At 46.5% G+C, this 14,062-nt stretch overlaps 1 long non-coding RNA gene across 1 annotated transcript; it reads right to left on the reverse strand.

Annotated features, from left to right (window-relative positions):
- Window positions 1-1,051: 1,051 nt before the first annotated feature.
- LOC310647611 lies at window positions 1,052-4,450 on the reverse strand. Its single transcript, XR_014493898.1, has 3 exons — window positions 2,932-4,450; window positions 2,503-2,570; window positions 1,052-1,598 (listed from the first exon to the last, which is right to left on the reverse strand). It is a non-coding gene; the product is annotated as an uncharacterized lncRNA (long non-coding RNA).
- Window positions 4,451-14,062: the final 9,612 nt, after the last annotated feature.

Genomic DNA, 14,062 nt, shown 5'->3' on the forward strand with positions numbered 1-14,062 from the left:
TACATGATATTGCTGTGTGGTGTTCATTTGGCCTGACCCTTGGGTTTCAGCCATAGTCCTGTAGGTATGCAGGTGGTCTGGTTCTGCTGCAGCAACGTGAGGGATGGCCCACTGTACTCTCCCTGGGTTGGGGTAGGGGATTGGTAGCCTTGGAGTCTCTGTTGTCTGGGTGCCTTGAAGCGGCGTTGGGGCTTGTCTGTGGGATAGGGATTTCCCCTGGGTCTGGGAGGTTCCTGGTTTCCTCATTCTGGGGTGAATCCACAGTACTAGGGGCAATGTTGACAGGTTCCCTTATAACTGGTTGCACCTTGGGGGCAGGAGGGTGGTTACTTGGTCCCCTTTTTCTTAACTGGTCTATGTGACGTCTTAACTGCCGGCTCCCTTCCCCCTCAACCAAATAGGAAACTGGCCCTGTGCGTAGAATAATCGCCCCGGGTAGCCATTTGTCTCCCAGTCCAAAATTCCTGGCCCATACAGGATCCCCAATGTCAAATTGTCGCAAGGAGACTGGTAGTTCAGGTCCAATTGCTACGCTGTCCGGGTGCAGTCTGTCCAGTCTGGTAATCAGGTGACAGCCCCAACGTAATTCTGCAGGGCTCTTGCCTGTGGCTGTGCAGGGGGTCGAGTATTGTGCTAACAGGAACTGTGCCAGACGTTGGTGCCAGTTGCCGGAGATGATACGGCGTAATGAGTCTTTGGTAGTCCTTACCATGACTTCTGCAAGGCCGTTAGTGGAAGGCCGGAAAGGAGCCGATGTGACATGTTTAATTAAGTTGGCCTTGAAGAAAATCTGGAAATCAGCAGAAGTGAATTGTGGTCCATTGTCAGAGACTATTATATCCGGGAGACCATGTGTAGCGAAGAGCCCCCTAAGCACTTGTACAGTGCTGGCTGTGGTTAGACTTCTAACAGGGATGACCTCTAGCCATCTGGAATAGCTGTCAATTACAATAAGGAACAGCAAATCCATTTGCTTTAAAAATATTTGTATGCTATTGAATTATCGGTTAACCCAGCCACCATGTTGCCTTGGAAATACTTAAATGTAAAATCAGAAAATAATAAAACTTTTTAATTTTTTTTAAGAGTCAGAAGTCTTTTCTTTTCCTTTATCCTTTTACATTTAAGGCATAAAAGTCATAAGTGCTTATATACAAATGCTCAAACCTGGGGAACAATCAGGGTGAACTAGAAAGAACACAAGAGTGGGCATGACATAGTTGGCATTACATAAACCCGGTAGGACGAAACCCATGAATGGAATGGACCGATGGGACGGGTACAAATTGTTCAAAAGAAACAGGTCTACAAAAAGAAGAGGGGCAGTTGTACTATGTATAAAGGGAACACTACATATTTACAGAAATGCACATAATCAAAGATAACATCTCTCCAGAATGAGAGTAATGATGTGTGTATATGTTCATTGTTGTTCCAGGTCTATCCTTCTTCCAGGGTGTCGGGATGTCGGCAGCTTGATAAAAGCGGGAGGGGGGACAGAATGCCAGGGTGGGGACAGTTGCAGCTGAGCGTCGTCTGTTCCCGTGAGTGCCCAACCCAGGACACATTGAGCAGGTGGACTAGCATCACTCGGTTTCCTGTAACAAAACAAACAGAAGTGATTGGTGGATGTAATGAATTGTAGGTGGCCCCACAGGGAAAGGGGAAAATTCACTAAGGTAGTTTTTGCGTGGAAAACCCAGAGCTGGCTTTGCTTCGTCTGTGCAAATATTGTTTATTCAGTAAAGTTTAAAACTCTTGATAAAATAATGTTCCAGGAGTTTCTTTTTCTGGATCTGCCAACTGGACAGTTGACAAAAAGTTCTTTGCCTTGTGAGATTTATTTAAGATTTATGATTGTTTTTGGATTTATGCTTTTACTCTTCCCAATTGATATTTTAGGCTTTTTATAGATGTTATTTTTCAGGGTATTTTTAGTTTTAATTTGGGCAAAAAATTTAAAATTTATTAAATATTAGCAGAACCTCTGTTTTGCTAACTGCTGGTTGGGAAGGTCTTGTTCTTTGTCAAGGGATACAATTTTAAACATATTTGAATCAGGGGACCTGTTCTTTTTCAGAATATATAAATATATAAACCTATCCATCCATCCATCCATCTGCCATTTTCTTGAAAGTGCTATTCTAATGGTCTGTGGAAACCATCCATCCATCCATCCTCCAAAATCACATGATGCTGGGACACTGCAACTGTCATAAATATGAAACAGTTGCCAAGCATCTGAATGTTGATGATGTGACCACACGGATGTTGCAACGGTCCTTAAGTGTGAAAAACAGGTCCTAAGTTATTTTTTCCAGTGCTGTTGCAACCCCGAACAGTCACCAAATGAATGATGCCGAGCAGACATCTTGATGGTTTGGTAGGAAAAAAAACCCATGATGGTGATCACAAAGCAGAAACCCCCAATGAAGCTTCCCAGAATCCCAATGGAACTTTGTGAAACTGAATGGCAGAGGAGGGCGCCGTCTGGAAACTCACCTGCCAGGTCTTCTTTCGAGAAGACCAGCCGTGGGGAGCTATTTCCTGGCTCGATTCTTAGGGACAATCTGGAAAAACAGAAAAACGCCGGCATCACGGAAAAGCAGGAAATCTAGCTTAGCGTGGATGTGTTCAGGAATTCTTTGGGTATAATAGATTTTTACTGAAGTTATGGACAGTTTCATCCCATGAAGCTAAGCAGTTTTTGCAACATCGCAGAGCAACGTATCTTTATTTACAAAGCCATTTTAACAAGCGGCAAGGTATGCAACGAAGGCTGTTCTTCAGCCAGTCAGTTTCAGCATTTAAAATGTACGAATAAATGAACCTTTATTGTCAAAGTATAACCATGTATACATTGAGATTGGCTGAGCCTCCCTTCGTGCCCACACCACCACAACTCACAGTGACATTAAACTGAAAACTTACAGTGAGAAAGTCCACCAAATAAGAAGCTGAGCTGAGTTCCTTGCAACTGGTGCTCCAAGGTTGCTTATATCTATTGTCAAAGCTGTCAACAAACCTCTCTTAAAGAATAGAATGTTACAGTCTCAAATTTAGCCACCAGATGTCATCCCAAAGTTGTTTGGATCTTTTCAGTTTTTTCTCCCCCTCTATTTTAAGGGGAAAAACCCAGAGTAAAAATCATAGAGTTCCAACTAAGATCCCAGTATTTTTCTGATGTTTTAAACACCTCTGGCTGGTCAATCGCTGCTGGAGAGAGGGCTAAAATCTGGAGAGAGGGCTAAAATCCCCTTCGCACACCACAGGGGGAAAAATACTGTAGCAGCTTATGCAGGTAAGTAAGTAATTAGGGTGTAAGAGAAGTAGATATCACCCAGTCTCTTCCATGCTGCTTTAGAGTTGCCAGATGGTAAATGTGACTGGGGCAGTTAGCAGCTTAGGGACAAGCCATGTTTCCATGGCAAGTGCTTTCGTCCGCCGATTTGGAGGGAATTGCCGCACTCCTGCAATCCAGCGAGCTACCCTCCATGCTGGTCAACTCGCTGCGTGACAAACCAGAAATTCTATATATTTTTTCTCCAGTGTGAATTTTTTGATGATTATAAAGGTTTCCCCTCTGAGTGAAGCTCTTTCCGCACTCCAGGCACTTATAGGGTTTCTCTCCGGTGTGAATTCTTTGATGATTATAAAGGTGCCCTCTCTGAGTGAAGCTCTTTCCACACTCCAGGCACATGTAGGGTTTCTCTCCAGTGTGAATTCTTTCATGATTATAAAGGTTTCCCCTGTGAGTGAAGCTCTTTCCACACTCCAGGCACTTATAGGGTTTCTCTCCGGTGTGGATACTTTGATGTTGGTAAAGGTTTCCCCTCAGACTGAAGCTCTTTCCACACTCCAGGCATTTATAAGGTTTTTCTCCTGTGTGGATCCTTTGATGATTACTGAGTTTTTCACAATTAATAAAGTTCTTTCCACACTCCAGGCATTTATAAGGTTTCTCTCCAGTGTGGATCCTTTGATGTCTATAAAGAATTCCCCTCCGATTGAAGCTCTTTCCACACTCCAGGCATTTAAATGGTTTCTCTCCTGAGTGGATTCTTAGATGCCTTTCGAGATCTCCTTTTTTTTTAAAGGATTTTCCACATTCTGTGCATTCATGTTTCTTTCCTCCCTCCTGAATTCTCTTGGCATTCCCGAGTTTCCCGCCTTTTCTGAGGGACCCTCCGCCCTCCAGGCCCGTCTCGGGGTCTCCGCCCGTTTCCCGCTCCCCGCTTCGCCCTCCAGGCGGCCTCCTTTCCCGGAGTCCCCTTCGGCTCATCCCTTCCGGGCCTTCTCCGCCGTCTCCTCCCGGGGCTGCTCCGCGGGGCCTCCTCCTTCCTCCGCCGGGCTCGCCCGAACTCCTGCAGGGGCGAAGGGAGACAGGCGGGTCACGGCTTCGTCCCTTCCCCGGAGGGGAGTCCCAGCCTCGGCCTCTCACGGACTCGGCTTCCCTGCCAGCGTCGCCCACCCGGACCAGCCTCGGGCTCCCCGTCCTGCCTCCCGCGACTCCCAGCATCCCCCGGGGCCTACCTGCCTCCGTGCACTTCGAACCGGGACGCTCCTTCCGCTGCCTCTCCGATGCCGGAAGTGGGGGCGGGACCTCCGTCCTTTCGGCCAGCCTCCTGCCTCCTCCGATTGGTGCAGCGGCCCTGCCTGTCTGGCGAGGCGACATGATCCGCCTCCTGAGGGGCGGGAGGCGCGAATGGCGGGAGCGGATCGGCGGGGAGGCCGCTGCGGAGGCTTCCGCGCCCGGAGGGAGGCGAGCCAGGCCGGGCTTCCCGCTGCGACCGCGGCGCCCGGGCTCCCCTTCCTCGGAGGCCCCGATCGAGCCCGGGGAGGCAGGGCGGCCAGAGCCTTTGGGGGTCTGCTGGGGCCGAGGCGGGCCCGGATCCTCTCCCGAAGAGACGCCGCTTCGCCTTGCCCTGACACGCGTCGTCTGCTCGTCGGGCGGGGCGGAGGCGCGCCTCGTTTTGCTGGGGGCTTGGGGAGCCGGAGGGAAGCCCGGGGGGAGGGGGGCAAAGTCCCCCCGGTCTCCCCCCAAAGCGGCCTCGGTCCTCCCGGCCGACGGAGGAGCGGGGGATTGTGGAGCCCTTTGGGCCTTTCCGCCTGCCCATTCCTCTTTCTGTCCCTGATCGTAATTCACAACTTCCCTCTCATCCTCATCCTTTCTTTCACCCTCAGCCTCACCTTAATGCTCATCTGAAACCTAACGCTTACCCTCACCACTATTTATCTTCCTGATGGTTAGGAAAAGAGGCAAGGTTGCCCAGAGTCCAGGAGCCCTTCTGGAGACCAGCTGACCTCTTAGGAGCCACCTTCCCTCTGATAACTGACATAACTGGCAGTTTAGCCTGCAGGGATGATGAGGTCACAAAGCCCTCAGGATTCCTCAGGAGATGACAGGCCTTCTTCATCTTGCCAATCAAGGGTGTGTCCCAGCCAAGGACAAGCTGGCTCAATAGGAACACCCAAAGCTGAAATTATGCATGCAAAGCTCTCTTATGCAGAGGTTCTCGAACCTGCGTCCTGCTTCTGGAGAGAAAGAACACGTTGAGGAGTGGCACAAACTTGGGAAAGGCTTGCCCATAAAAAAAAATAGGTTGATGTAAAAATCTACTTCAAGGGACGTGGTGGCTGTGGGTTAGGACGCTGAGCTTGTCTATCAGAAGGTCGGCAGTTTGGCGGGTCAAATCCCGAGTGCCGCGTAGCAGTGAGCGCCTGTTACTCATCCAAGCTTCTGCCAACCCAGCAGTTTGAAAGCATGTAAAAATGCAAGTAGAAAAATAGGGACCACTATGGTGGGAAGGTAGCAGCGTTCCATGCGCCTTTGGCGTCTACTCATGCCGGCCACATGACCACGGAGACGTCATCGCATAAGCGCTGGCTCTGGCTTTGAAACAGAAATGAATACCAGTCCCTAGAGTTGGAAACGACTAGCACGCACTTGCGGGGTAACCTTTACCTTAAGAATCGGCTCCTTTCTGAACAACTGGGTGGTGATGGCATGTATTTGTAGCCTCCAAACTCAGGCATTGCAAATTTCGCTTGCAGCTTGTAAGAATTTGATCCCTGAATTTGAGAGGAATTTTGACCTCTGCAAAGGTGCTTATTTCCCCACTCGAAAGTATGAATCTTCAAATAACTCGGAGAAAGAAAAGAGCATTTATTAAGGGGGATCAAGCATTTCTATAGGATACAGAAGAAATGATATATTTGGAATATGTGACACTTTAGTAAGCCAATGATTAAACAATAAAAGACCTTGATTACATGTGGGACTTGAACAGCAGAAAACGTGGATTTTAGATAACATTCCACATGGGGCAATGTTATGGGTTACATTAGTCTTTCCCTTAGAACCTGCAAGTGATTCAAGTGTTTAGGGATGAAAAGACAGGTTCTCCCATTCCAAAAAATGGCCATGACAACACTAAAAAAGAAACTTGTAGAAGTTAAACAGTAGCTTAACCACAAAATTAAGAGTGCTAATATCACCTTTAAAATGCTAATAATGAATTTGAGGCAACAAATCTTATTTATTTGGGCAGAATATATTTAATGAGCCCGGTTTCCTTTTTTATTTTTTCCACACACTGAAGAAATTATTACTTTATTAATTCTTTAATGTTAATTCCTAGACCTTTGAAGCACTTCCTTTTTATGGATCTATGGAAAGTATTAGTCATCTCAATTTTAAGGAAGGGTATATAGAACAGGAGTTCCCAACCGGGGGTGTGATTTGATATTCCAAGGGGTACAAAAACTTGGGTTTTCAAAATTATAGTGTATATACATAATTTAATTGCTGTTATTTTGAACTTTTGTAAGGGGTGCGAGAATATATTACAAGCATTCTAGGGAAACGGTATAGAAAAGGTTGGGAGCCATTACTATAGAAGAACATGAGTTGTGACTTTTGGAAAATTACTGTTAACCTAGATATTTCTGCAAATTCTCCCAAGTCTAAATGTATTCATCTGCAAAAGATATTTATATAATTTACATTCCAGCTTTATTATTTTTAGAAATAAGGTTGTAAAAATGTCAAACGCACTTTCTGCCTCCTAATTTCCGCACAACGACAATTCTGTGAGGTGGTTTGGGCTGAGAGAGAATGGCTGGCCCTGAGTCACCCAGCTGGCTTTCATGGATGAGGGGGGACATGAACTCTTGGTCTCCCACTTTCAACCCTTGTTGCCTTTAAAAACTACACCAACTTCTGCAAATAAATTAATTAAACCTTGGGTTAAAAATGAATTCCATTCCTAACTCAGTCAATCAGAAGAGAGCTGGACGGGACCTCGGAGGTCATCTAGTCCAACCCCCTGCTCAAGCAGGAGACCCTGTACCATTTCAGACAAGTGGCTGCCCAGTCAGTGATGGAGGCAACCAAAAGTTCTGGAGGCAACTTCTGTTCCACTAGTTAACTGTTCTTATTGTTAGGAAACCTTAATTCGCTCCTTAATTCCCATCCCTTGTTTCTTGTCCTGCCTTCAGGTGCTTTGGAGAACAGCTTGATGCCTGCCCCCCTCCTCCTTGTGGCAGCCCCTCAAATACTGCAATACCGCTATCATGTCCCCCCCAGCCCTTCTTTTTTCTAGACCGGCCATTCCCAAATCCTGCAGCTGTTCTTCGCATGTTTTTTAATCTCCAGGCCTTGGATCGTCTTAGCATAGTTGCTCTTCTCTGCGCTCTACATCTATCAAAGCATCGATCAAAGCACCCCAACAATCAAAGCACCCCAATTGCATGCAGGGGAGGTGGGCTGAGTCCCCCCTCACTTTCCTGCTGGTGGGATTATCTGCAAAGCTTCCTCTCACCAGCCCACTTTTCAGGGGACCCACATTGCCAGCTGTCGCCCGCCTTCCGGAGGGAAAGACCCCCGGATCGGAGGTGGAGGGAGGGGCATTGTGGCAGCCCTAGAAGCGCCCCTCAGCTCGGCCTGCCTGGATGTGGGGCGGGGAGGGGGAGAGAAGACGGGACCCCCAAGTTCAAGGGGAGACCCTCGCTTCGCTGGGACCAAGGGACGCTTCGCTTCTGCGCAGGTGCCATCTAGTTGATGGAAGGAAGGACGCCGATTGGTTCCTCTGGCGATGGCGGGAATTGGCAGGAGACTCCTCGGGGCGGTCCCTCTACAAAAATAGGCGGAGCTTGCAGGAAAGGGCGCGCAGAGAGGTCCCGCCTATACATCGGCAACGAACAAAACTGAGGCGTTTAATTGATCCAGGTAGGACGCTTTCTGAGGGGACTTTTCCGGACAAGGTAGCCCCGGGAGGGAGGGGCGGGACGGGGAGCCCGAGGCCTGCTGTGACAGTGGGTCGACGGTAGAGCGGAGGCCTGTCCGCCCCGGGCCTGCCCAGAAAGTCTCACTGAGAGGCGGAAGCTTCGGCCTTCCTCCCCGGGCGGAGCTGGGACTCCCCTCCGGGGAAGGGACGAAGCCGTGACCCGCCTCTCTTCCTCCCCCTTCGCCCCTGCAGGAGGACGGGCGAACCCGGCGGAGGAAGGAGGCCCCGCGGAGGAGCCCCGGGAGGAGACGGCGGGGAAGGCTCGGAGGGGATGAGCCGAGGGGGACTCCGCGAAAGGAGACCGCCAGGAGGGAGAAGCGGGGAGCAGGAAACGGGCGGAGACCCCGAGACGGGCCTGGAGGGCGGACGGTCCTTCGGAACACGCGGGAGACTCGGAAAACGCCACAGAATCCAGGAGGGAGGAAAGAAGTATCATTGCCCGGAATGTGAAAAATCCTTCAAATCAAATGAAGCTCTTAAAAACCATCGAAGGATCCACACAGGGGAAAAACCGTTTAAATGCCTGGAATGTGGAAGGAGCTTCAGTCAGAGTAGCACCCTTTATGTACATCGAAGGATCCACTCAGGAGAAAAACCATTTAAATGCCTGGAGTGTGGAAAGAGCTTCAGTCAGAGTAGCACCCTTTATAGTCATCAAAGGATCCACTCAGGAGAAAAACCATTTAAATGCCTGGAGTGTGGAAAGAGCTTCAGTCAGAGTGGAAACCTTTATGCACATCAAAGAATCCATACAGCAGGGAAACTCTATGAGTGCCCGAAGTATGGAAAGAGCTTCAGTCTAAGGGGAAACCTTTATAAACATCAAAGTATTCACACCAGAGAGAAACCCTACAAGTGCCTGGAGTGCGGAAAGAGCTTCACTCATAGGGGAAACCTTTATAATCATGAAAGAATTCACACTGGAGAGAAACCATTTAAATGCCTGGAGTGTGGAAAGAGCTTCAGTCGGAGGGGAGTCCTTTATAGACATCAAAGGATCCACACTGGAGAGAAACCATATGAATGCTGGGAATGTGGAAAGAACTTTATTAATTGTGAAAAACTCACTAATCATCAAAGGATCCACACAGGAGAAAAACCTTATAAATGCCTGGAATGTGGAAAGAGCTTCAGTCTGAGGGGAAACCTTTATCAACATAAAAGTATTCACACCAGAGAAAAACCCTATAAGTGCCTGGAGTGTGGAAAGAGCTTCACTCACAGGGTAAACCTTTATAATCATGAAAGAATTCACACTGGAGAGAAACCCTACATGTGCCTGGAGTGTGGAAAGAGCTTCACTCAGAGGGGAAACCTTTATAATCATCAAAGAATTCACACCAGAGAGAAACCGCATAAATGCCTTGAGTGTGGAAAGAGCTTCAGTCAGAGGGGGCACCTTTATACTCATCAAAGAATTCACACTGGAGAGAAACCACATAAATGCCTGGAGTGTGGAAAGAGCTTCACTCAGAGGGGAATCCTTTATAAGCATCAAACAATTCATACTGGAGAGAAACCGCATAAATGCCTGGAGTGTGGAAAGAGCTTCACTCAGAGGGAAAACCTTTATACTCATCAAACAATTCATACTGGATTGAAACCGCATAAATGCCTGGAGTGTGGAAAGAGGTTCACTCAGAGGGGAAACCTTTATACTCATCAAAGAATTCACACTGGATTGAAACCGCATAAATGCCTGGAGTGTGGAAAGAGCTTCACTCGGAGTGGAAACCTTTATATACATCAAAGGATCCATTCAGGAGAGAAACCACATAAATGCCTCGAGTGTGGAAAGAGCTTCAGTCACAGGGGACACCTTTATGTACATCAAAGAAGACACAGGAGTAAATCCATATAAACGCCTTAAGTGTGGAAAGAGTTTTACACCTCCATCGACATCAAAGTATTCATGCAAGATAAAAATCCTATAAATGCTTAAAGGTGGAAACAGCTTCACTGAGATAAAAGATTTATAGATATCAAAGATTCCATTCAGAAAGGAAATCATTTAGATGTCTGGAATGTGGAGAATCATTCACAACAAACAAAAATCTCAGAAGTCATCAAAATATTCACTTGGGGGGGAAATACCTAATAACTTACGATATGTGGAAAAGGTTTCAGTCCAAATAGGTCTTAGGAAAAATTATAAACTTTACACAGAGAATAAAGTTTTTAAATGCACAGAGTGTGCTAAATTTTTCCAAATAAATGGCAGTCTCAGAAACCAACTAAGAATCCAAGCTGCTTTTTTAAGAGGCAACTGGACTTTCTTGTTTCTTTGAAGACTTTTCGCTTCTCATCCAAGAAACTTCTTCAGCTCTGACTGGATGGTGGAGAATGGAAGGATATATATTCCTTACAGATAGTTGGTTGTTTGCATTCTTTTAGAGCAGGGGTGTCAACCTGCCGGCCCACGGGCCAGTTTCATCATGCGGAAGCTGCGCCTACCCCATTGCCGGAAACGGCAAAACAGTCCCGATACGTATGTTGCGAGTTTGACACCCTTGCTTTAGAGAGTCTGCTGAGGCTAATGTGTCTACTGAACACATTTATTTGTGTTCTCAGGATTACTTGAATAGTGCAAATGGGTGTGTACCCTCTGTCCAAAATGTGGTCTTTGTTCCATAGAGAAATATTTTTATAGTCTATGTTGTTGTTGTTAGCTGTGAAGTTATGTCCGACCCATCATGACCCTATGGACAACGTTCCTCCAGGCCTTCCTGTCCTCTACCATCTTCAGGAGTCCATTTAAGCTCACACCTACTGCTTCAGTGACTCCATCCAGCCGCCTCATTCTCTCTCGTCCCCTTCTTCTATTGCCCTTAACCTTTCCCAGCATGAGGCTCTTCTCCAGTGAGTTCTTCCTTCTCATTAGGTGGCCAAAGTATTTAGAGTTTTAGCGTCAGGATCTGGCCTTCTAAAGAGCAGTCAGGGTTGATCTCCTCTAGGACTGACCGGTTTGATCGCCTTGCAGTCCAAGGGACTTGCAGGAGTCTTCTCCAGCACCATAGTTCAAAGGCCTCAATTCTTTGGTGCTCAGCCTTTTTTATGATCCAACTTTCACTGCCATACACTGCAACTGGAAGTCTATCTTTAGGAATCCCAAAAAAGAAACAAGTTCAAGAAAAATATATCACTGATTCTATATTTAGCTTTTAGATTTGTAAAGGAAATATAACTTTGAATTATATTATTGAATTTAGAATGATATATCAAAAGATAATATTTTAATGATGTATAGTTAAGATGCCTTATAGAATATTCAGTGGCTATTTTTGAACTACAGTATAGAATTTAGAATTTTATATATAAAAGATAGCATTTTAATAATTGTTGAATGGTTAAGGCAAAAAAAATTATTTCTAATAACTGGTGATTTGCTAAGATGAAAAGTAGACTTTAATGGTAAAATATATGAATGTTTTGTAATGAACAATATACCGTATTTTCCGGCGTATAAGACGACTTTTTAACCCATGAAAATCTTCTCAAAAGTTGGGGGGTCGTCTTATACGCCCAGTCGTCTTATATGCCGGAAAAAAAACACAAATCAGTCGAGCGTTTCCATTCTTGCAAAGCAACTTCAAGTCTTCTTAGTCCAGTCTCCCCTCCAACGTGACTCTCCCTTCCCACCCCCAAGAGCCTCTAAGCCCCTTCCCCTCCCCCTTGCAAACGCCAGACCCCGGGAGTGGCAGGAAGCCCCTCACCCAAGAGGCATCTGAGCATAAGCAGAGCGCGCCCTGCTACCCGCTATCTCTCCCGGCAGACGCCCACATCCGGCCTCGCAACCAGCCACAGAAGCCCGCGCCCGGCTTTCCTTCCCCCCACCCGCACCCAGCTACCGGTTCCTGGGCCCCGGCTCTAGCTGCGGGCCAGCTCACCAGCGACCAGGCCGCCAGACTCCCGGCCGCCAGACTCTGCGCTTTGGGAGACGCTCGCCAGCGGGCCGGGGAGGGAGCGCCCGCCCGCTGCCAGGCCGTTCCAAGAACTTCCGGGGACTTCCAGCGGGCCGGGGAAGAGCATGCCTGCCAGCCCGTTCCAGGAACTTCCGGAACATCTTCCGAGCCCACCTGGCTGACCGCCTCCTGGGCGGGGCTTGGCTCCAGACGCGCGGCTGCTCTGTCTGCAAATGTGCTCTCAAATGGGTGGGTGGAAGGAAAAGCCCCTTTGGGCTTCAAAAGGGAGTACAACCTGCATCAGACGGGGCTGAATCGGGCTTGTGTCGGACACTTGGCAACTGGCATGTAAGTATTTTCCGGCGTATAAGACGAAAAATCTTGAAAATCTTCTCAAAAGTCGGGGGTCGTCTTATACGCCGAGTCGTCTTATACGCTGGAAAATACGGTAAGTTTTGTAGGCAAAAGAATTATGCTTAAGTAAATAAGGAATTGTGGGTCACCCAAAATTAAGTGCGCACACACACACACACACACACACACACACACACACACACACAAACACAGTAGGCCATGCAAGAATACTTTATTGCAATTAGATAAAACTTTAACACAGGATATTGGTATGTATTAGTCAAAATATATTTTGAATTTTGTTGATTGATTTGGTTATAACTAGAAATATACTAACTTGTTTATTTGCACTATGTAATCACTAAGGGAATAAGAGACAACTTCCCTGTTGATGTAACCCGAACTATTTACAAATGGCTCTTTTTTATTTTAATTCCCAAACACCGTATATGTAAATATTAAAAATCAATAAAACTTGTATATACAAAATGTGGACTTTGCTGTCTTCAAAAGAGTGGCCTTTGTCTTTCAAATGCAGGTGGACTGCTGAATCTTGTCCTGATAGGTTTGTTCTCCTATGTTGTGCCATGCATTTATGAAGTGGTTGGTTTTTTTTTCCCAATGAAAAGACAAATGCCGTTCTTTTGAAGACAGCAAAGACCACATTTTGGACTGAGAGGACTGTTGGCTTGAAAGGGGTCAAAGAGGCCATAAGTGTCAAAATTTAACAGCTCTCTCAACAGGGAGGGGTATCATCATCTACTTGCAATCTTCAACACAGTTCTTTCAGGCGTTCCAAGAAGGCTTCACACCCATTTGCACTATAAAAGAATACAAATGACCAGCTGTCTGCAAGGAATATAAATTCTTCCATTGCCCACCTTCCAGTCAGAGCTGAAGAGGTTTCTTGGGCGAGAAGTGAAACATCTTCAAAGGATACACAAGAAAAACAAATTCAGTTGCCCTTGGAGGTCACCTAGTCCAATCCGTTGCTCAAGCAAGAAATCCTAGACCATTCCAGACAAATGCCTGTTCAGACTGATGGATTTACTGTCAAATAACACATTTTAATTATGGTGTACCTATTATAATTAAATCCAACGAATAGAAGGACATGTCTGTTATTGGATTACATATTTGCAGTCAAAAGGAAGGTGTAAAAAAGTAGCTACGAATTTGTATAAATCATTTGGAAACTATTGTATGATAATGATGAACATATGATTGCTAACTTTTATATATTATTATTGACATTGAATTTGGAGGAATGAGAAACCCGCAGGTGAAGGGATTAAAATTTACATTAGTTTCAAATGTTTATAAAATGTTAATATCTAAATTGTCAAAAAACTATAAAGTTTTTTCAAATGTATGCTCAAAATGTATGTAGCGGCACCCCCATAGGGACCCTCCCGGCCTCCCCTCCAAGTGGCCACCAGCCCAAGGAGGTCTCTCACATTGGTGCCTCTGTGTAACAGGGCACGTAACAGGGTGGTATTCAGTCATGATTGGCAGCCA

The sequence above is a fragment of the Vipera ursinii genome, assembly GCF_947247035.1.
Source record: "Vipera ursinii genome assembly, chromosome: 16".
NCBI lineage: Eukaryota > Metazoa > Chordata > Lepidosauria > Squamata > Viperidae > Vipera > Vipera ursinii.